Source organism: Pelodiscus sinensis, chromosome 2 (genome assembly GCF_052426305.1).
Source record: "Pelodiscus sinensis isolate ZL-2025 chromosome 2, ASM5242630v1, whole genome shotgun sequence".
Lineage (NCBI taxonomy): Eukaryota > Metazoa > Chordata > Testudines > Trionychidae > Pelodiscus > Pelodiscus sinensis.
In genome coordinates this window covers 152,175,375-152,196,955 of record NC_143053.1, presented here as the reverse complement: position 1 = coordinate 152,196,955, position 21,581 = coordinate 152,175,375, and the positions used below count along the sequence as shown (strand labels likewise).

General features: G+C 42.4%; 1 protein-coding gene across 10 annotated transcripts in view; it reads right to left on the bottom strand.

Annotated features, from left to right (window-relative positions):
• The window catches only part of LOC102455363 (poly(rC)-binding protein 3-like), a 693,079-nt gene that overhangs the window by 99,139 nt on the left and 572,359 nt on the right, over positions 1–21,581 (bottom strand). The window contains exon 1 of one of the 10 annotated variants that reach the window (XM_089776483.1): positions 1,941–2,441. The exons of the other annotated variants lie outside the window; for them this stretch is intronic. The gene's annotated coding sequence lies outside the window, so the exon portion shown is untranslated. Of the gene's footprint in view, positions 1–1,940; positions 2,442–21,581 lie in introns of those variants that run through there. 10 annotated transcript variants of the gene reach the window in all.

Here is a 21,581-nt window from a genome sequence, read left to right as displayed (position 1 = left end):
ACGCAGGCTGCATCAAAGCCCTAGGTGGGACGGATCTGGCCTGCTGAGCGGCTTTTGCCCAACCCGTGCTATGGGCTAACCAGGACAGCATGGAGCTAATTCTTGAATCGTGGTCTCTGCCTCTTCCCTCATATACAGCAATCTCCCTGGTGTGGGCATGCCTGATGCCAGTGGTGAATTGGCAAGGAGTGGGTCTGAAGCAGCTCTCCAATATCAAAGCATACCAATGATGGGATAATTACTTCAGCTCCAGAGACCACCAATGGCCGCTCCAGGTGTCTGCTTCATCCTCGATACAGTGCACCCACTTTGCATATGACAACACACACAAATCCACACTTTTCATTAAACCTGCTCTCCCCCTCAGTTCATAATTGTATTATTATGAAAGGAAATGAACTAGGCCCACTCAGCCTTGAAGTGAGGTTGCCATGCAGAGGAGAGGCTTCGGGAGCTGAGCCTGCAGAAGTGACACAGGCTGTTGTGCTTATTGTTTTGAGAGGGACAGAGGGAGACTCACAAGGCAATGGAACAATTTTCCCTTTTTCCTGGCACCAGCAGCTGCTCCCCTCTGCCGGCTGGGCTTAGGCACCATTTCAGAACCCTGGCTGTGCAAGAGGGCGAGACGGAAGAACAAGGATGCTTAATAAGTGCAAGAGTAGCAGGATAACCTCCCCTCTCGCCCCTGAATAGAATGAGCTGTATTAACCTTCCCCTTTAGATTGCTGTGGATGTTGTAGAGGCATCCTCCCACCCTGCTGAAACATGCACATACGTGAGATGGGGGCAAGAGCACAGGAAAATGGTGGCAATGCACGAAAGGTCATTTGGCTAATGCATAGTATGTCATTGGCTGTTTGGAGCAACAGTGTTTAATTGTCATTGGTTTTTAACTCAGCTTGACAGTGCCGTATTGGAGGAGTCCTACTGCAGCACAACTCTGGAAACTGGCCATTTATCACAGGCCCAATTGTCCTGATCTGACAAAGAGGGTTCTATCAGTATTTCTGCACTTTACATGAAAGAAAACAGGATATTAGGGCCCACGCATACATGAACAGATTGCCAGCCCTTGCTTCTCTTCTAGCACAACTGCACAAAGCTGAATGAGTTTGATGAGCTTTACAAGGTTCGCCAAGCTTCATTTCCACTGAAAGGCTTAGGGATCTGCGCTCTGTGATGTACAGCAGTCATTCACAATAATGCTCTAAAATCTCCTTGCCTTCACTCGCACAGACATAGGCTGTGTTTCACTAGCCAGACTACAATGATCTCAGCACTTCAGTGACAAAATAGTGTTTGTTCATCTTAACTGGAAACACTCTTCATTCTAGAGGTTTCTCCTTGTACACTAGGTAAATGTTTCCCAACTTTCTTCTTATCTAAACAAAATCTAGACATCCAGCATCAGTATAAACGAAGGGCTACTGATATTTCAGTAACATAAGCTCAGTTCTATTAATTTGTATACTTTTACTCATCTATGAGAGAGATCCTCAACACTCAAGGAATTGAATGCTCCAAATCTGGAAAAGTTAATTACAAATACTGCCTGTGAATACTCTGCACTTGCTAAAATTATCTAATAGGGTTACCATATGTGAACTTTCAAAAAAAGAGGACACTCCTGAGAGGGAATGTGTCTGTATCAGTATCTACCAACTCACGTTGTATTAATGTGTTATATACTATATAATGTATATGATATAACACATTAGTACAATTCAATTTTTATGATTTCCCAAATTTAGCATAACCTTCAGTTTTCTACCCCAGATTCATTTCTATTTGGCTGCAATGTAGTAGGGGGAACAAAATGGAAAAGCACAGTCATGAGGTAACAAGCACCAGCACTTGGTTACTGCGAGTTCCTGTTTACCTCAGACTCTGATACATGGGAATAAAGAATCTGGGTCATAAAAGCAACTGGAGAATGTTACCTGTCTTTGTGCTGAGTAGCAGGCAGCCTGGAAATTGGCAAGTTTTAGCTTCAAGCAGTAGAAGACTGCTTCAATACGATGATTCACTTCGTTTAGAAAGAGATGTTAGCCTCAGCAAGAAACGTGTGTATTTTCTTTGGAATTAATTCTACATTGTCCTGAAAAATGGTGCTTTGGTAAATGTGGTAGCCCATACCAAGATGGTTTTGTTCCAATGTAGAAATAAGATTTGTTCAGATTGATCAGCCTGGCAGCTTTGAACAAAAATTCAAATAGTGGACAGCACTTAGCTCATTGTTGTTGTTATACCAGCTGTACGTGGGGAGGTTTTGTTGTGTGCTGTGTGCACAAAGAGTTGAATCACAAGAGTATGGAGGCAATGAAGAGTCACTATTCAGAACAGTTGTCCACTCTAGACAGTAAAATAGAAGGAAGAGACACCTCAGAATGGGTGATGATTAGAGGGTCACCTTGGGAGGACAAACTCCAAGGATCTTACTGTATTCCAAAAAGCAGCTGCTACCATGGGCAACATTAATAGCATATCTGCCTGGCAGATGCTGAGAATAATGCTACAATAGAAAATATCAAAAGATTAAAATTGATATTCTGAATTTTAGGGAATAAAAAAAAGAGAGCATCATGCATTATCAGGGAAAACAAAAAACCTACAATGCTTGATAAGAACAACTGATACTGTATCGGGTAATATCATAAGACAAGTACAAATAAAAGCAATGGGGCCACAAAGAGCCAAGACCTACTCATGGAATGAACTATGACTCTCCCAAGAAGTAAAATCAACAGAAACAATACACTTAATCCCTATCCAATCATTATGTCAGTATCTGATTTGACAAAGAAAAGTAACAATACGTCCTCCAAATGCAAGTACTTGTGTCAAAATTTTCTCAGTGAAAAATGTTCAGTTATAGATTACTTAAAAAATGATTTTATTAATTCAATAGGCAAACACATTTATGTGTCTTATCTTTGAGTCTCAGAGGGGCAGCCATGTTGGCTGTAACTTTAAAAACAACGAGTAGTCATGTGGCACCTTAAAGACTAATAAATATATATATAGTATTGTGAACTCTCATGGAAAAAATCCACTTCTTCTAATGAGCTAGAAGCTGGAGTGGAAATAACAGGAACCCAGAATTTATAACAGAAAATGAAGGGGGGAGGGAAGGTACCTCTCAGTTGTAGTACTGGTACGAATGAGGCTAATTGAGTGGGCTGGAAGTGTCCCATACTTAGCTTTTGATGTAAATGAGGTGCTAAATAGAGGGAAGGCTGGCTTTATAATGCGACATCTAGTTAATGTCTTTGTTCAAGCCCAGGGAAACAGTATCAAATTTGCATATGAAGGTCAATTCCCCACTCTGTCTCTGTAGTTGGCTTGTGAAATTCCTTTGCAGAAGAATGGCTACTTTTAAATCCATTAATGAGGACCCAGACAGATTAAAATATTCCTCTTCAAGTTTGTGTGTGTTATCATTTCTAGTGTCTAATCTATGAGGAATGTGAAGGAGCTACTCTTCAAAATGTCTCATCTCAGCTATTTAAAATTATCTGAAATTATACATATTTAAAAAAAAACCCACAAGCAGACAGGGGCAAAATTAGAAAGGCCAACACACAAAATGAGTTTAAACTAGCTAGGGACATAAAGGGTCACAAGAAAGCATTTTACAAATACATAAGAAACAAGAGGAAGATCAAGGATAGGATGGGCCCATTACTCAATGAGGAAGGAAAAACAATACCAGAAAACACAACATTGGCTTTTTATTGTTTGAGTATTCACCAAAAAGGTTAGCAATGATTGGATGACTAGCATGGTAAACATGGGTATGTCTACACTACCCTCCTAGTTCGAACTAGGAGGGTAATGTAGGCATACCGCACTTGCAAATGAAGCCCGGGATTTGAATTTCCCGGGCTTCATTTGCATAAACTGGACGCCGCCATTTTTAAATCCCTGCTCATTCGAACCCCATGCCGCGCGGCTACATGCGGCACGAACTAGGTAGTTCGGACTAGGCTTCCTAGTCCGAACTACTGTTACTCCTCGTGCAAACTACCCTCCCCAATCCCATTTTGGGTCAGGATACTCATGGTTAAAACACTCTGAAACTTCAAATCTAAACATCTGAAATTGACCAATGTGAAAATCCTCTGACCATGAAATTGACCAGAATGGACTAGGAATTTGGTAGGGCCCTAATCATTGGATAATCCTTAGTCCTGCCTCAGTGCGGAGGACTGGACTAAATGATGAACTGAGCTCCCTTCACCCTGGTCTACACTAGGGCTGTATTTTGAAATAACTCCCCTTAGGTCAAATTTATAAGCAAAGTGTCCACAATAATAACCCTGTTATTTCTAAGTAAGGGGCCACTTATTTCAAAATCTGTACATCTGCTTTTCTCAGGGAACAACACTAATTTCAAAATAGTTATTTCAAAATAGAATTTAGCATTAGTGTGGACATTCCAGTGCTGCTATTTCTAAATAGCTACTCCCCAGAGTAATTTGAACTAATTTCTCCCCAGTGCTTCCTGGGCTTTAAATAGAGGTAGCATTAATGGAGCCTGCTTCAGACTAATTTTGAAGCTTCCCAATAATGAGGACAAGCAATTTTGATTTTGTAAAATTTGGAGTTTAAGTCAAATTTAGTTATTTCAAAATACAGTAAAACTCCATTAGTCCGGCATCCAGTGCTCTGGGACTCCTGATGGTCCGGCACCATCAGGAACCCGGAAGTGCTGGGGCAGCCGGACAGGCTTCCCCCATTCAGCTGCTGCTGAAACTGACCAGCAGCTGAATCGGGGAAGCCGGGAGCAGAGCAGCTGGGGTGCTGTCGGGTTGGTCCGGTAGCGCTACCCCTCGGGGCTGCGGGACCAACCCGGCAGCACCCCAGCTGCTCTTGGGGATGCCTGGGGCAGAGCAGCTGGAATGCTGCCGGGTTGGTCCCGCAGCGCCAGAGGATGGCAATGCGGGACCAACCCGGCAGGACCCCAGATGCTCTGCCCCAGGGGTCCCCGATTCAGCCGCTGCTGAAACAGATCAGCAGCTGATTCCAGGAAGCCCGGGGCAGAGCCTGACTATCGTACCCCTCCCACCCCACTCCAGACCCCTCATAGCCCCCCCTTCTGATAGTCCGGCATATCTGATAATCCGGCACCCCCTGGGTCCTAAAGGTGCCGCATTATCGGAAGTTTACTGTAGTTTCCTAGTGTTGGGCATGGCCTTCCAGTCCTACATTTCTTTGATTCTATAATTCTGCTTTAAATGGGTGACATTTTTGAAAAATGTTTTGAAACTAATTTTCTGACAAGTGTCCTCTAGGAACCAATTTGTATATCCAAATTACATGCTTCAAGAAATTTGGAACATAGGTCCCAATACTTCTCCCAGGGCAATCAATGCAAGTTTTGCCATTACCAGTAATTGGAGAGCCAGCTGCTTTGAGTGCCATGTTAGAGGTGGCTTGAGAAGGTTTCTGAAAATTCTTCTATGTCATCACTAGTATCCAGTCAAGAATAAATGGACTTTGCTGCTTCTACTACTTAAATGGGAGCTGTACCAAACCCTTCCATAAAAAAATGCTACTTGAATGCCTGGGCTTAGATAAATTAAAGATCTATGATCACATCCTAATTTCAAAAACCCATAAGCAGTAGATTAATTGGTATGAGATAGATGTTCAATGTTATACAGTCAATTAGCGAAACGAAAAGTCAGTGTAAATCCATCACCGCCAATTAAGACATATTACAGATAATATTGTCTCTTTGGTGTTTTTACCAACCTTAAGTCATTTGCCTGTAGGAAGCTAATGTTCAGCTTGTGATTGTGAGCATGAGGTTGTTTCTCAATGGCTCTTGATATATGTATGCTATTCCAGAAGCTTAAGGGTGAATAGTAAAATGAAAAAAGTGTGTGTCACTTTTTTTTGGACTTTTAAAAATTATGTGAATCAAGGCTTTTTAAAAAAATGTTTTGGTGTTATTATTTGTTTTATGTTAGTTGGAATTCCTTGACAAAATTATAAATAGTGGTGATATTGCATGAGTCTGTAACTTGAGCTGCAATTTTCCCTTGTCTTGCCTCAACTGATGCTGATAGGCAATCAAGGGCTTGTCTGCACAGGGAAATTAATCTGCATTAAGTAAAGTTGTGAATTTAAACCAGAATAGTTAAAAATGGATTAAACTCCTGCCTGAACACTCTCCTTTGGAATAAAAGTGGTCATAACTCAGTTTAGCTTAATTCATTTCCAAAGCGGAGTGATTATTTTGGAATAAAGCATTTTTATTTCAGAATAAAATGTCCAGATGGAGAGATATATTCCAATATATTTATTATGCTTTTTCCCCATGGAGATAAACCATTATACTTTGTTCTAGGCACTGCTTCTGTGATGACTTAAACTGTCTGAAAATTAACATCTGCTCCTCCCATAGCTGAAGAAGGATAGTTATAACTCAGGATAGCGTGGGGCAAATTAAATAATTCATTGTTTCTTCTTCATAGTTTACCTCTGATATTATAATCACAGTAAACAGCAAGGAGAAAGTGTACCTGCTTAACTCTACTTGGTCATCACCACTGACCATAATGATGCTGCACTTGTGACCAGTGGGACCAGGAAATTGTATAGTGAATACCAAGAACTTTGAAAATCTGTACTTGGTAATAGATGAAATTCCTTCACTTTCTTCATTACCTTTACGAGTTCAACTCCAATTGTTTACTGTGATGGATTAGCACAGCTTCCTATACATGAACAACTAGACATGAGACTAGAATTTAAAGCTACAAACAAGAGGCTGTCTCTACACTAACAAAATTGGGGCTCATAATCCTCTATTAGTTACAGCAATGGTGGATTTTGGTGCAGACAAGGCTCTGGCATTTTTACCACCTTGTTGTATAGGTCTATAACACAATGGTAAAAATGCCTGCCCTCTAAGCTACATTAGAGTTTGTTCCACAACAGCTACCACTACGAGAGACTTATTAGTGGTCCAGTATGGGTAATGATAAGTAGCCCTTGCTGACAGGGTAATGTTTCCAAAGCTGTAAGTCCAAGCCCTGCCAAGAATGGTACAGTGAGCCAGTCTGTTACATTCAATTCTCCAAGAACTCTGCTGGCCAAGGCAGGATTCCTCTTGGTGAGGAGGGGCGGAAGGAAACAATCTGGAGTGCCGTTTGCTTCCTTTCTGAATGAAGTAAGGAGTTGGGCACTCATTGCAAGCTTCAGACTGTGCTCTTTGGGAACATGGCCTCAGGCAGGAGTGAGGAACCTTTCTTCACTTGGGGGCCACTGACCCACAGAAAAATCAGTTGGGGTCCACACTCAAGTGTGAAGCAAAGCACAGCAAAACATCTCACTGATCTAACTCCCAACTGAGGGAGCTGGATCAAAGTAAGCTGGAGGCTAGATCCATAGAGCTAGACTGATGGCTCTACATGGGTATGTCTACACTGCTTTTAGGCACCTGTGGCTGGCCAATAGCAGCTGAGTTGGACTTGCAGAGCTCAGGCTGCAAGGCTGTTTAATCATAGTGTAGATTCCCAGTCACCAGCTGCAGGGTCCTCTGACCTTGCAATGTTTTGTAGTCCAGGCTCTCTAGCCAGAGCCTGGAAGCCTATACAGCCCAAGTCCCATGAGCCTAAGTCATCTGGTATAGGATAGCTGCAGGTGTCTAATTGCAGTGTAGAAATACCCCATGGCTCTTAGAATGCTCTTGGGCACTAGAGAGAGCACCTAGTCTTCTGGATTGTGGTTATACTAAGAAAAGACATTGTTTTATAAAATATGTTTACTAACCCAAGGTTAAACACAACTATGCCTGTAATGTGTGAAAGGGCTGACCCGCAATGAACTCAGACCTCTGTCCACACGAAGGGGCAGAATTATGTTTATCATCATGTTAGGTAAACATGTTTTGAACACATTCTCCATCATATTGCCTGTGTAGACATAACCTGTCTTACACTGGAGGAGGGCTGGAGAGAAAGAAACATGGTTCCCTACATGGCTCCTGCCCCGGCACACCAGTATTGCAAAGTGCAGGCTATAACTCTTAGCAGAGTCACTTTGCACAGTTTTAACCATCTCAATGAATGACTCAGAAGGGAAGAACCCAAGAATCCTAACATTTTGTTCTATACACTGTACCTCAAAGGTCTTGATCTTGAAATGTCATCGGTCAGACATGTCCAAGTCAATATGTTTCAGGAAGGATGGTAACCTTTAATAAACAGATATAAAGCACCTTCTAGCCATTGATGTAGCCCTGACTACAAATAAAATGTATTCAAATAAAAACAAATCCAGCAGTACAGCTGGTCTTTAATGACACTTCATTTACATACGAAAAGACTAAATTGAATGTTTATGGAACTAACAGAGGATTGAGAAGAAGAGGATTGTTCTACCTTCAAACATTGACACTAAAAAAACCCACCCTTTCTACAGATGCTTCCTGACACAGTACCTTTTCAGTAACAAAGGCTAAGGGGAAAGATAATTAGAGATGGATACGTATTGGAATACAAACCCACTCATAGTTACTGCGTCAGACACAGTGTAATTCAACTCAGGTGAAATTCCCCTTGGGCAGTGGGCCAGAAAAAGGCCTTAAGTCCCACTTATACTTCCAAAATAGGGAGTAAATGAGACTTACGAGATGCATAGGTCCTTGCGCTGGTGTTTCACCCTATATGTGGGTAGAGGTACTATCACTTTCATTTCCATGAGATAGTACAAACAACCAGTAAGGGCCAATTTAAATGCCCAATTTCTTGGTGGCTAATGTTCCCTTATTTCTGCGTAATTTTATTGTGCTCCTGAATCAGCTGTAGAATTGTGGCTGAGTGCATCATGTTTTATTAAGTGTTATTTTGCGCTAAGTATTCAAATTGACAAATAACCCTAGGTACCATTCACAGAATTCAATACTATTTGAGACTTTATAGTTTTATTTAGGTTTGATAGCAATGCCACTCTTTATACATCTTAGGAAAACGGGACTCCTGACCAGGATTTTCCTCAGTCCATTCAAACACCAGTGACTCCTCAAACTCAGTGCTAATCCTCTTGCTTTAAAAAGTTCAGGCTCTGGGATTCTTGCACCACTATTAGGCAGATGAAGATTTTAGGAAAATTCTGCATTGGCGTAGTTTGTATGCTCCAGAACTGGAGCACTGTTGTGGAAAGATTAATGAAGCTATGCAGCAAGTAGTAGCAAGGATCTAAGAAACGCATCCCAACTGGCTTCTGACCTGGTGTTGATCTCATACAATCTTAGTCTATATTCTTATTCCAACATAAAAAAACATTGTATTTCTTGTCATTGGTCTATATCATAAACGTACCCTTTATTGGCTCTTTGCTTTGACCTATTTACAACTGATCTACTGTTGTACAATGGGGAATATTGCCACCATCTAGCAAATATCCAGTTTTAATGCTGCAAAACCTAAATACTTCTGTGATTTTAGGAAATACCCTACCAGAAATGAGCCACTTTCTAAATAAAAAAAAATTGAATTTACAACGATGCTTGAATTTCCCACACAAAGGCCAATTTTCTGCTGTCCTTCTATTTACTGATCAGAAAATGATCCCCTTCCAAGGAACTCTTAAGAAAAACACACTCATTTTATTAACTTTTAATTCCATTTTGTGTGACGTGTAACATTTTTTCTGATTACAGAAATGTATCTGTTCATATGGGTTACCCAACCTCTTCCTTTCATGCCCAACGGGAACATTACTGCAATACCACATTACTGGTATGCTAAGTCTTTCCTACTGATAATGTGCTGTTGCAATATTAATGCTGCTTAGTATATGGAGAATTAATGGTTCAGATTTCTGGTGTAAATAACTGGCTGCAGAGATAATGGTGTGAAGTGAACCTGTCACACTGGTTTATGAATGAATGCCTCTAAATGAGAATCCTTGCATTGATTCCCATGTTGTAATGGCACTAGGAAACGACAAACTGATTTTTGTTTAGCACGATGAAGGATTAAACAGAATTAACACAAAGCATGGAGATTAAAAGCAAAGCTGCTTCTTTTGGTTGACAAAAAAACAACAACACCCTGGGCTTGCCCAGTTACAATTTTCGTTGAATTGAAAAGTTGGAAAAATGTAATTTGTTTTTGATCAATTTTTAACCAAGTAAAGGAAATGAAGGGCTAGTTTCACAAAATAGAGGCAGTACTGCCCTTCTGCCCAGTAGTTAGAACACGTAGTCCTGGGTTCAAATCCTCACTCAGTCTAATGTGGAGCAGAGACTTGAACCGATCTGGTCCCCTTCTCAGGAGAGTACTCATACCACTGGACTTAGTGGTGTTCTAGTAAGTTTTGCCCAGCTTCTCCCCTGCTGAAGCTGTTCCATTTTGCATAGTGCACTTGTCATAGTCACAGTCACAGAGAGTGAGTGTGAGAGGCTCCCAGGGAGGGCACTCAGTTGGGAGAGGGGATACCTGTGATCCATTCACTTGTTTCAATATAAACAAAGTATAAATTGATACAATTCATTTTGACAGTTTTTCCTCCTTTTCCCCTCTTCTGATTGAAACAATTTGCTGAAATTGACTCAAATTTGCTAAATGTTTTGGTCAACTTGAATCTGCTTTTGTTTTTAAATTTGCCAAAAAAGGCTGTGTCCAATCTTCCCCCTTCCCCGAGCTCGCTCTCTATAAAACGTAGGAGGAAATCAGTGTTATAAATTGTACAGGGTGTGATGGATTGAGAACAAGGAGACTTGGTTCCGTTTCCAGCTATGCCATTGACTTGCGGGGTGACCGGTCGGCAAGTCATTACACTGCTGTGCCCATCCATAAATGCTCTGAGATCTTTGGATGACAAGCACCATTGCACTTGGGTATTCTAAATGTTCAAACCTGTTAGGAATCCTACAAAGCTCTTAATCTCAATGATATTTTGTGGCAATGGGGCCTGCAGGCTATATGCTGAGTAAAAAAATGCATTTCCTTGACTCCACATAAGTTAACAGTGGAGATCACAGAGTCACTCCACATTTACATTGGTATAACCGACAATAGAATGTGGATTGCTCATTTTATGTAATTGTTTCAGGGCTTCCCATCTGAAAGAACACAACAGACTGGAAATTGTACAAATGTAAAAGGGGAATGCAACATGTGAGAGTATGGTGGTGCCACTCAGCAAAATGAAAGACATGTCATGTACTGTATTTATTACTGAAGCAAGTCATAGTCTATGTGGCATAATATTGAAAATGACATCTTGTAAAATGCTGCTAACGGCAAAATGGAGCCATGTTTCAAAGTGAAGGTTATTTATTTTTCACTTTCTAACATTAGTCTATGTGTCCAGGTAAGAAATGACTTGGATATCTATCTGGGTTGGGTAGCAACATAAGGCAGACAGCAGACAAAAATAATCTAACTGGCGATTCGCATGGGAATAGAGATATATGGACTAAAAGCTGGTCCTCACTATGAGAACCAGAGATATGGAACTCAAATTGGCATGTACAGATCTGGCAAAACAGTACTGGATGCAGCATTAATGGTTATGCTTTTGGCCATTGGACTCAAGTCTGCCCTCAGTTTCATAGGAGTGACTCCTGCTGGCCTTTGTGAGGAGATAATTGTCCTGACAGTGATCACTAATTCCCTGGTACAATACAAGCAATCTCACTGAAGTCAATGGGTGTGCATAGGTTATAAGTCAGAGCAGGATTTGGAGCAGCTAATGTAGTTATAACTTTGACACTGTGTTGACAGAGGAATATAAATGAGGCACTTCAAAAGTGCAAATGAAGCGGGGATTTAAATATCCTGCACTTCATTTGCATAATCACATCATAGCGCTCTTTCAAACAAGCGCCATTTTGAAAGTAAAACCGCAGTCCAGAAGCAGTTCTTTTGAAAATGGCAGGCTTTTTCAAAAGATCCTGTACTCCTCAAAAAACTGATATTTTGAAAAAGCCTGCCATTTTCAAAAGAACTGTTTCTGGACTGCAGTTTTACTTTCAAAATGGCGCTTGCTCAAAAGAGCGCCATGGTGCGATTATGCAAATGAAGCGTGGGATATTTAAATCCCCGCTTCACTTGCACTTTCAAAGTGTCTAACTTGCATCCCTTGGTCGAAAGTGGGATAGTCTAAACACAGCCTGAGGTATTGGGGCTCTTTTCCCACAAAGCAAGGGTAGGATTGAGCCTGTAACAGGGTTCCTCTTAACTCCAGCATCTGCAAATTTTTAAAAAACAGATATGTAGTTAAAGTCATTCCAGAAAGCAGTGAGAAAATAAAGTGCTAACAGACATGGGGAGGCTTCACATGAGAATTTACATTAGAGAACGCACAGCAGGGCCAAGCATCCACAGAAAACAATATTCAAAAAATATGACCTAGATAATAGTGTTTCCCATTGACTGGAATTCATTAAAAATGCTGCGTTAAAAATATACTGTACAGAAGTCTTTGAAGCTTGAGCGTCATTTTCATTTTGAATAACCCAGTGCTACTTAACTAGCTGAGAATAAAAGATGCTCTTTACAACTGCAACAACAACAACAAAAGACATTTGGAAGAAAGTGATGTTATTAAGAAGAGGCTAATATTAAAACTGTGAGAGTGAATGCTTTTACTTTGCAGGGGTTTGTAGGAGGGAATGTTTTCTTTAGTTCTGATCAACAGGAGCTCACAGTGCCCAAGTGCTGGTTCAAAGGGATCCCAAATCTGAAAGCAAAACTCAGCAGAAACTCCCAACTTTTTAAGCTAAAACTCAAAAATTTCTGATTGTTTTCACTGAAAACTGCAACTGGGACACCATTAAGATTTATGGAGCTCTATACAGTACTATTCAACTTGTGTCCCTTTACCTGATGGCAGCCCAGAGGAAGGGAAAAGGAACAATGATTTTTTTTGAGATGTGATTTTATTATCTTCAGGAACACACCAATGGAATACTTGTAAAGCAAAATTTAAACTAAGGTCCTGATTGACACAGTAAATTCAGAAACTGACAGTATATATACCTGGGCTTGGCAAACACCTGTTTATTAGCTTCATTACAACCTGAGTGGATCTTTCACAGGTTCAGTGTTCTGTTAATAGGTCTGGGAGGCTTTTTCACTTTTAAGTTAACTACATCTCCTCCAGAGGAAGCAGAGCCACAGACCAGGGACAGGAAGAGAAGGTAGATGGACACTGAGACACAGTGGTGCCCCAAATGTCCCACTATTCTATACAGCTGCATATTCTAGGGGAAGGGTGTGTGTGGAGGGGGGAAGGTAAGGATATATGGACAAGGATGGCCCTGGCACCTTCTCCCTGCAGCTACTGCAGTTGGGACAGGACATAACTCTTCACATTCTCCCGGTACACCTCATGCAGCAATTGGGCACAATGACGATATTTCTGGTAATAAGATATGGGCTCAATCTAGCTCATGTGGAGCAATTAAGGCAGTACAGGGAGTAAGGCCTTTCCACCTGCTGCTTGTCTAAGAGCTCCTATGATCATCTCTTGGAGAAGAGGAAGCGTTCAGTTTTTAAAAAAGAAAACAGTTTGTCTTGAACATAAAGAATCACAGAAATCCGACAGCATAAGAACATCATTACGCGCATCATATTCAACTGAGCTTTACAATTTCATAAAATAAACAAAATTAATAAATCTTTAAGCGACTGCAAAAATGTCTTCTATTTGTACAACTGCTTAACATGTAATTTCTACTGCAATTGGTTGTGTGGTTAGTAATTTGTCGCATAGTAACATTTGGTTTTGCTACTGAAATTGCTACAAGAGGCAAATTAAACTCATGTCTCTTACAAGCCCATAGTAATGCAAGAAAGATAAATTATGGCTCTGTTCTGATTCAAATAAGTGTAGTAAAGAAAATAATACTTTCTCCTTCCCTCACCACAGAACCAGGTCTTTAAAATATGGTCAGAGGACTAAACTTCTTAAAGGGGCATCTCCACATATCCAGCTCTCTGCAAGCACCAACTCCCGCCTTCTCATCTGGCTTAAAAACTGGTTCCCTTGCATGTACTGACTCCCACCTTCCCCATTTTGCTGCTGCCTCTGATACAGCAGCGTGCGGGGTGGGTTTTGCATGTAATCATGAAGGTTAACCAATGAGCCCAGGTGAACCGGTTAACCATTTAAACGTGTATACTAATACATCCCTGAGGGCACGAATACATAACAGGGCTAAAGCTGAAATAAGCTACGCAACTTGAGCTATGTCAATTGTGTAGCTTAAGTCGAAATAGCTTATTTCAGCTTTTGGCGCTGTCTGCACAGCAGGAAGTCCGAGAAAGAGCACTCTTCATCCCACTTCCCTTACTCCTCTTAAAATGAGGATTATAGGAGTTGGAGTAAGAAGTCTCCTATCTTGAAATTATGTCAAAATAACTGCTTGTAGTGTAGACGGACTATGTTATTTCGGAATAACATCAGTTATTCAGAATAACCCTAAACTGAAAATAAACAGTATATATGTAATAAGGGAAACCACATATAGCCCATTTCTTCCTCCACCACCTGGGATTTTGGCCACTGGATAATGGAGGGACCCATGAGCCCTAATCCAGTTTGTGGAGAACACAGACCACTCAATCCCTTTAGCATTTCTCTGGGGCAACATAATACAAATTCTGTATCTGCAGGACACAGATGTTGGGGAGCCCTCTACATGAACTCTCTGTTTTTCCTCCTCCTCTAAAAGGAAACAACATTCTTTACATTGAATTAGATGCCTAGGCAGATGTACAACATAGGCCCAAATCAATAGAAGATTCCCCTGCTGCTCCTGAAATCTTTACCGGCAATCTTTTGCCAGATGGTGACATACACAGCAGTAGACAGACCTTCCCTTCATTACTGTATCCTTGTGTTTGGTAAATCAGGAAGCAAAGTCTCTGTATCAGCTTCCACAGACTAAGAAAAACATTTAAATCTCTTAGTTTACGTTCTGAAAATATATTCGCTTCCTATCAGTGCATAATTCACTTTCACCCCCAATGCCTGAGAACTGAAAAATAAGGGTTTCATTCTAGTTGTCATTTGATCTCTTCTTCTAAATGAGAATCCTAACAAAGGGCTGCTTTCTATTTTGAATCAAAACATTAATGCACTTCCCCTTTAATGGGGGGCAGGGGAAATGTTTCCCTTTTGGAGGGCACCTTTTCATCTATATTGCATGTAATCCTTCTTGGTTAGAGACTGTCCTAAACTATTGACTCTTGATTCAAGTCCCTGGCTATGTCTACACTACAATGATCTATCAGAAAAAGGTACGCAAATTGCATGCTGTAATTTGTGTATCTTTTTCTGATATTTTTTTCGGAAGAGGCTTTCCTGAAATTTGGCTCATCTACACTGCGCCAAATTTCAGAAAAGCCTCCTCTTTTGGAAGAGCCCTTCTTCCTTGTGGGAGGAGGAAGACAGAGCTTCTGAAAGAGTGCGTTTGCTCTTCCGCAAAAAAAAGCGGAAGAGCAGATGTGTTCCCTGGACGTGGTGAAATTTTTATGGGATACCCTGTAGTGTAGACATAGCCTCAGAGGGGTAGCCATGTTATCCTGTAACTTTAAAAACAATAAGCAGTCCTCTGGCTCTTTAGAGACTAACAAATATAATAGATCATGAGCTTTTGTGGGTAAAACCCACTTCATCAGATGAGTTGATTCCAATCTGATGAAGTGGGTTTTACCCATGAAAGCTCATGATCTATTATATTTGTTAGTCTCTAAGTTGCCACAGGACTGCTTGTTGTTTCTAGATTCAAGATTTATTAACCCTGAAGTTAAATTGTATCATTTTGGATTTAATGCTCCCTAAGAGCTTGTCTACACTACAGAGATGATCGACCCATGTCTAGTGAAAAAATGCTATTTTCGGGGGTGGGCAATAATTTTTGAAGGGGACCCACTTCACAAATTTAGGAAGTGGTCATGGTCCACCCCGGAAGGGGAAGGCCTTGGGGGGGGGGGGGAGGGATAGAGCCAGCAGACTTCGAGTGCTGCCCCGTTCAGACCCTTATTGGCCTGGGGGTGGATGAGTGCATTAAGTCTTTGCGCTCTGTCCCCACTCTGCCGGGGTGCCCAGCAGCCAGAGAGAACCTCCAGCTGTTTTGAATAGTTGGCAGTTCCCTTTAGGCACCACATGCCCCTGGAGGATGAGGGGACTTCCCACACTTCCCCCACCCCCAAGACAATCAGGACTTGGGGGTAGGGGAGCGTACGAAGTCTTTGCCCTTCTCCCCACAAAGAAATAAAGAACGAAACTGATTTCTATGGGAGGCAGAAGGACGTCAGGGAAATATTCTCTCTCTTTTTTTCTCTCTCTTTCCAAATGGACTTCCTCCGGGGACTCAACATGCATGGTCTTACAGCGGGGAGAGGAGCGGTGGCAGCACAGCAGCTGCATCAAGAGGGGGCTGGAGGGAGGCTTTCCCCTTAGTTTGGGAGGCGCCTCTCCCCTCCACATGCCTCCCAGCCGCTGGGAAGGGTCTGGGGGCAGGGGGAATGGATGAAGTCTCTCGCTCCCTGCCCCACCCCGCCAGGGGCGAGAGGAAGAGACTTTCTGGCGAGGGGAAGAGACTTTGCCCTCTCCCTTGTCCCCAGGTCTCGAATGGCCAGGGAGCAGGAGAGTGGCAGGGCAGTCGCGAATTGGATCAAGTGGCTTAGTGGGCTGGATCCAGACTGTGGATGCTGTTTTGCTCACCTCTGTGCTAATTCAAACTGAGAGGGCGTTCCTGTTGGCACTGGTAGTTCTGCTCCACATAAGGAGTAAGGGAAGCTGATGGGAGCGTTTGTTCCTGTCGACCTTCTGCTCTGTTGATGGGGTGAAAACTAGATTTAAAATACCTCAAATCCAGCTATGTAATTAACATGGCTGGAGTTGCATATTTTAAGTCGACATTCCCTTTTAGTGCAGATCAGGCCTCAGACTGGTTATATTCAATGTATTTGAATGTTTAATAGATCAAAGTATATATGTAAGCCCACAAATTACAATTGTGTGTGCGTGTGTAGCAAGGTGGGTACACTGTTCTTGAATGCATGAATAGCTGGGACCTAGGGTTGCCAGATGGTTTCAACAAAAATACTGGACACACTTGACATTACATCACAATCTACATTACATCTTATTTAGAAAATACCAGACATTTATATTTTCTCAGTTATATTTTCTCAATTTGTTTCTCGAACAGAAAGCTCAAATACTGGACTGTCAAGTTCAAAACTGGACACCTGGCAACCCAACTGGAACCCAGCCTCAATATGTCAACACTGCAGAGTTTTTCCAGAAAAACTGCTATTTTTCCAGAAAAACCATACTTACATCCACACTACTTTTGGGTTCTTTTGACAGAAAGTCAAAAGAATGGAGGGTTTTTCTGACAGCAGTAAACCTCTTTCTAGGAGGAAGACGCCTTTTTCCAAAAAAACTTTTTTGGAAAAAGGCATGTGGGGACGTGGAAGAGAGGGTTTTTTTTCCAAAGAAGGACACACCAGGAAAAAGCAGAGATGTACTGGTGGCCACTCCCTCCACAACTGAATCACAACTGAAATGTGCGATAGTGTCTAATCAATGTGAACGCTATCTTTCGAAAAAGCAGATGGCTTTTTTGTTGTGCTTTCGCTCTCTTTCGAAAAAAGTTTTTCTGGAAGCTCTCTTCCAGAAAAGCTTCTTCCGAAAGAAGCTTGCAGTCTAGACGTAGCCTCAGTCTCTGGCACCTAAAGAAACTGTTTCCTGCACTTTAATTTTTCCCCCTTTATTGGTTCATTTCACTATCAGCTTAATCCTGAAATCTGAAAAATTTAAATCCTGAGAACTCCAGGGTAAGACAAGAGAACAGCAAAAGAAATGATGGGTCAGACCATCAAAAGCTAAACTGACTTACAGCAGCTGAGGGTCTGGTCCACAATCTCTGGGTCAGAGATTGGTCACCGGAGACAAGTTTCTGATCTCTCTTAGGCCATGTTTACACTATGGATGATAGAGCAACTGTAGCTATGTCACTGAAGCACCAATGTGCAGATGCTTCCTACACCAAGGGAAGGGCTTTTTCCCCCCATTGATGTGGGTCATCCACTTCCCCAAGCAACAGTAGGTGTGAATTTATCATGCCCCTCAGCATTGTAGCTATACTAGACTAATTTAAGTGAAGACTGGACCCCCTAGACGTGCAAAACAGGACTAACTCCAGAGAGGGCATGGACTTACACCAATGCTGATAAAGAATCAGGCAATAATATTTTAGAAATGTGCATCTGTCTGTCTGTCCATCTATCTATAAGTCTGTTTGTTCAAGAACTCCTCCTAAACAGTGAGAGCTAGCTCAGGGATGGGCAATAATTTTTGAAGGGAGGGCCACTTCACAAATTTCTGAAGTGGTTGCGGGCTGCCCTGGAAGGGGCGGGCCTTGGGCAGAAGGGGCGGGACCAGGAGGTTTTGCGTGCTCCCCACTCACAGACCTTGATTGGCCTGGGCGCAGGGGAAGCATGTGAAGTCTTTGCCCTTGCCCACCAGTGCCTAGAGAGAATCACCAGCTCTCCCATCCCCAGGTCTTGATTGGCCTGGGGGTGGGGGAATGGCAGGGCAGCTGTGGGCCAGATCAATGAGCTTGGTGGGCCATATCTGGCCCATGGAGGCTGTTTTGTCCACCCCGTGGGCAAGGAGTTCAGGTGCAGGAGGGCCTCTGAGGTCTGGGAGGGAGTTTGGGTGACGGAGGCAGTTGCAACCTGGCATATGTGATTGGGTTGCAGGGGTTTGGGTTGTGACCTAGGGCAGGAGAGGATTGTGATCTGGGGCAGAGGATTGGGGTGCAGAGCCTGGGGGGAGGGAGCAGAGAGTTTGGGTTATGTGGGAAAGGGGGGCAGGAGTGGGAGGGAAGAGGACTGGGGGACAGGGAGGGGCTGAGGTACCAGAGGCAGGCTCTGGCCAGGAGACTTACCCAGCCAGCAGCCCAGCTCATTTCTCAGGCAGGCATCTGCTCCATCCTGCACAGGCTGCAGGGGCCATGTGCTCTGTGAATAAGAGCCTGAGGAGATGGGGGAATGGTGCTTCCTGTGCTACTTATTTTTAAAACAGGCAGATTCCATTGTCCAGAAACTGGTTAATGGGATGGTGCTGGGGTGGGAACAGCCATGAAGCACCACTCCCCCCCCTCCTCCGGGCTCACAGTTTGTGATCAGCATGCACGGGTGGGGCAAGCAGGGAATCTGACCAAGACTACCCATTGTGTCTCTGGGCAGATCCGGTGGGAGATTGTTTTGCCCAGGCCTGCACTAAATCAACACCGCTGTATTGATCACAGAAACGCTGATCTAGCCATAAATATAAACAAGTCCTTAGAGTAGAAGCCAAAGGAGGTGGACTAGTTGCCAGAGGGCATAGGAGAACGATGAACACATTCATCACAGTACACTGCAATCTAAATAACTCCTCCCAATATGATATCTATCCAGCTATGGCAATCAAGTATGTAACTACACAGTTATTAAAGACTCAGAGAGGTAGTCATCTGTGTCTGTATCTGTAAAACAACAAGGACTCCTGTGGCACTTTCAAGCTTAGTAGATTTATTTGGACATAAGCTTTTGTGGATAAAAACCACTTCGTCAGATGCAAGATGCACACACCTGACAAAAGTGGTTTTTATTAAAGTCTATGTCCAAATAAATCTGTTAATTTTTGAGGTGCTACAGGACTCATTTAAAAAAAATACACAGGTTGGACCTCCCTGGTCCTGCACCCTCAGGACCTGACTGGTTCCAAATGAGGGGATTTGCTTGATCAGGAGAGGTCTCCCCCCTTCTGGCCTGTGCTAAACTGCTGCCCCACATCTCCTACTAGGCTCCAGCCCACCCCACTGCCTCCTGGTTGCTCCCTGGTCTGGAGCTCTCTACCACCCGCTGGCCCCACTGCTGCTGGGGCCGGAGCTCCCCATCTGCCACAGGGACTGGAACTGCATGTCTACTGCTGGAGCCGGAGCTTCCTAGCTACCACTGGGGCCAGAGTTTCGTGGCCACTGCTGGCCTCCTGGCCCCAACAGCTGGGCAGTAGCAGATTTCCACACTGCACTGCCTGCCCCACCCATACACGGGGCTCCTGGCTGTGTTGCCGCCCCCCTCCCTACCGCTGCACTCCTGCCCTGATGCTAAACCTCCCTATAGCTGGACTCTGGTCCAGGAACATCTCTGGTCCTGCCAGACCCTACAGGTGCTGCCAGACAGAGTCCCAGTTAAGGTAAGTACAACCTATATTAAGGGTATACATAGACATTACACATACAATATATTATTTATGAATATTACTATTATTCGTATCGTATTGTATTAAACGCTTTTCTAATAATATAAATCTTACTAAATCAACAGGGAATCTTCTGGTACTTTACAGATTAACAAGTTTATTTGGGCATAAGCTTTCATGGGGTGGATCCCTCTTCATTAGATGCATCTGATGAAATTGGTCCCAGTCCAGGAAAGCTTATGTTCAAATTAATTTGTTAGCCTTCACGGTGCCATGGGACTCCTTGTTTTTTTGTTGTAATAGACTAACATGACTACCTCTATAAAATAAATGTTACTATTTCTCAAAGAACAAAGGCAGACAAATCATCTTTCATTTAACATCTAATTTTAAAATAAAAGATATTGTACCACACATTCATAACATACAAGAAAACATGTTTCATTGTAGATTTAAAAAAATGTTATCCTCTGCTATGCTCGTGATTCTGTGCCTCAGATTTTTTTTACTGCAATTCTCTTGCAGTTTGGTTAAATGTCAATGCTCCAATTACTTTAATAGTCAAACTGTGTGCTATTTTCACCACACAGTCATTCAGGCTTGCCATGTTTGACAAATCCCGTAATTGAGATGAACTCTCGGAGAATACTGACATGTAACCAGTCATTTCCTACTGCAGAATGTTGACCTCTCTAGCATAAACCCACAGAGGATTTATACAGCAGTCTGTAAAAAGAAAAAAAACAAAACCAAAACAAATAGGCTTGTAAAATTAAAAATAAAAACAACAGTAAAACAAAGCAAACCAAAGCCAAAAACACTTGATACATTTCTACCTCTCTCCTCATTCATTCACTGTATGTTTCACTGGAGGCTGACCTAAAAATCCTACAAACTCTTCGCATGTTTTCAAACGAGACTAGAGAAACCAAATCTAAATTATTCTTTTAAAAGAAACCTTTAAAAAAAATGAAGATATGATAACAGGTGCTGAGATCATTTAATGAAGGTCTAAAAGCAAATTTTATTTTTGCTCATGACAACAAAATACCAATTTACACAATTTGCATACAACGTTTATTACATGGCTGTTGCCTGAGTCAATCAATACAGTACATTAACCCCTACTGGAGCGTTTTCTTGACAAAGCTACATAGTTCACCATCATATCCTGGAGCCGAAATGTAGCCAGAGCACTGAACGCTCAGGGTTCACCTCATTTACTTCAGAAAGATTAATTGATTCAAGTACAAACCTTGTCAAGCCTATCAGGAGCACGGGCTGCTGTGCTGGCAGGTTCCTGGTTGCTGTCTTCGGGGCAATATCAGTGTTCAACAGTTTTGGGTGAC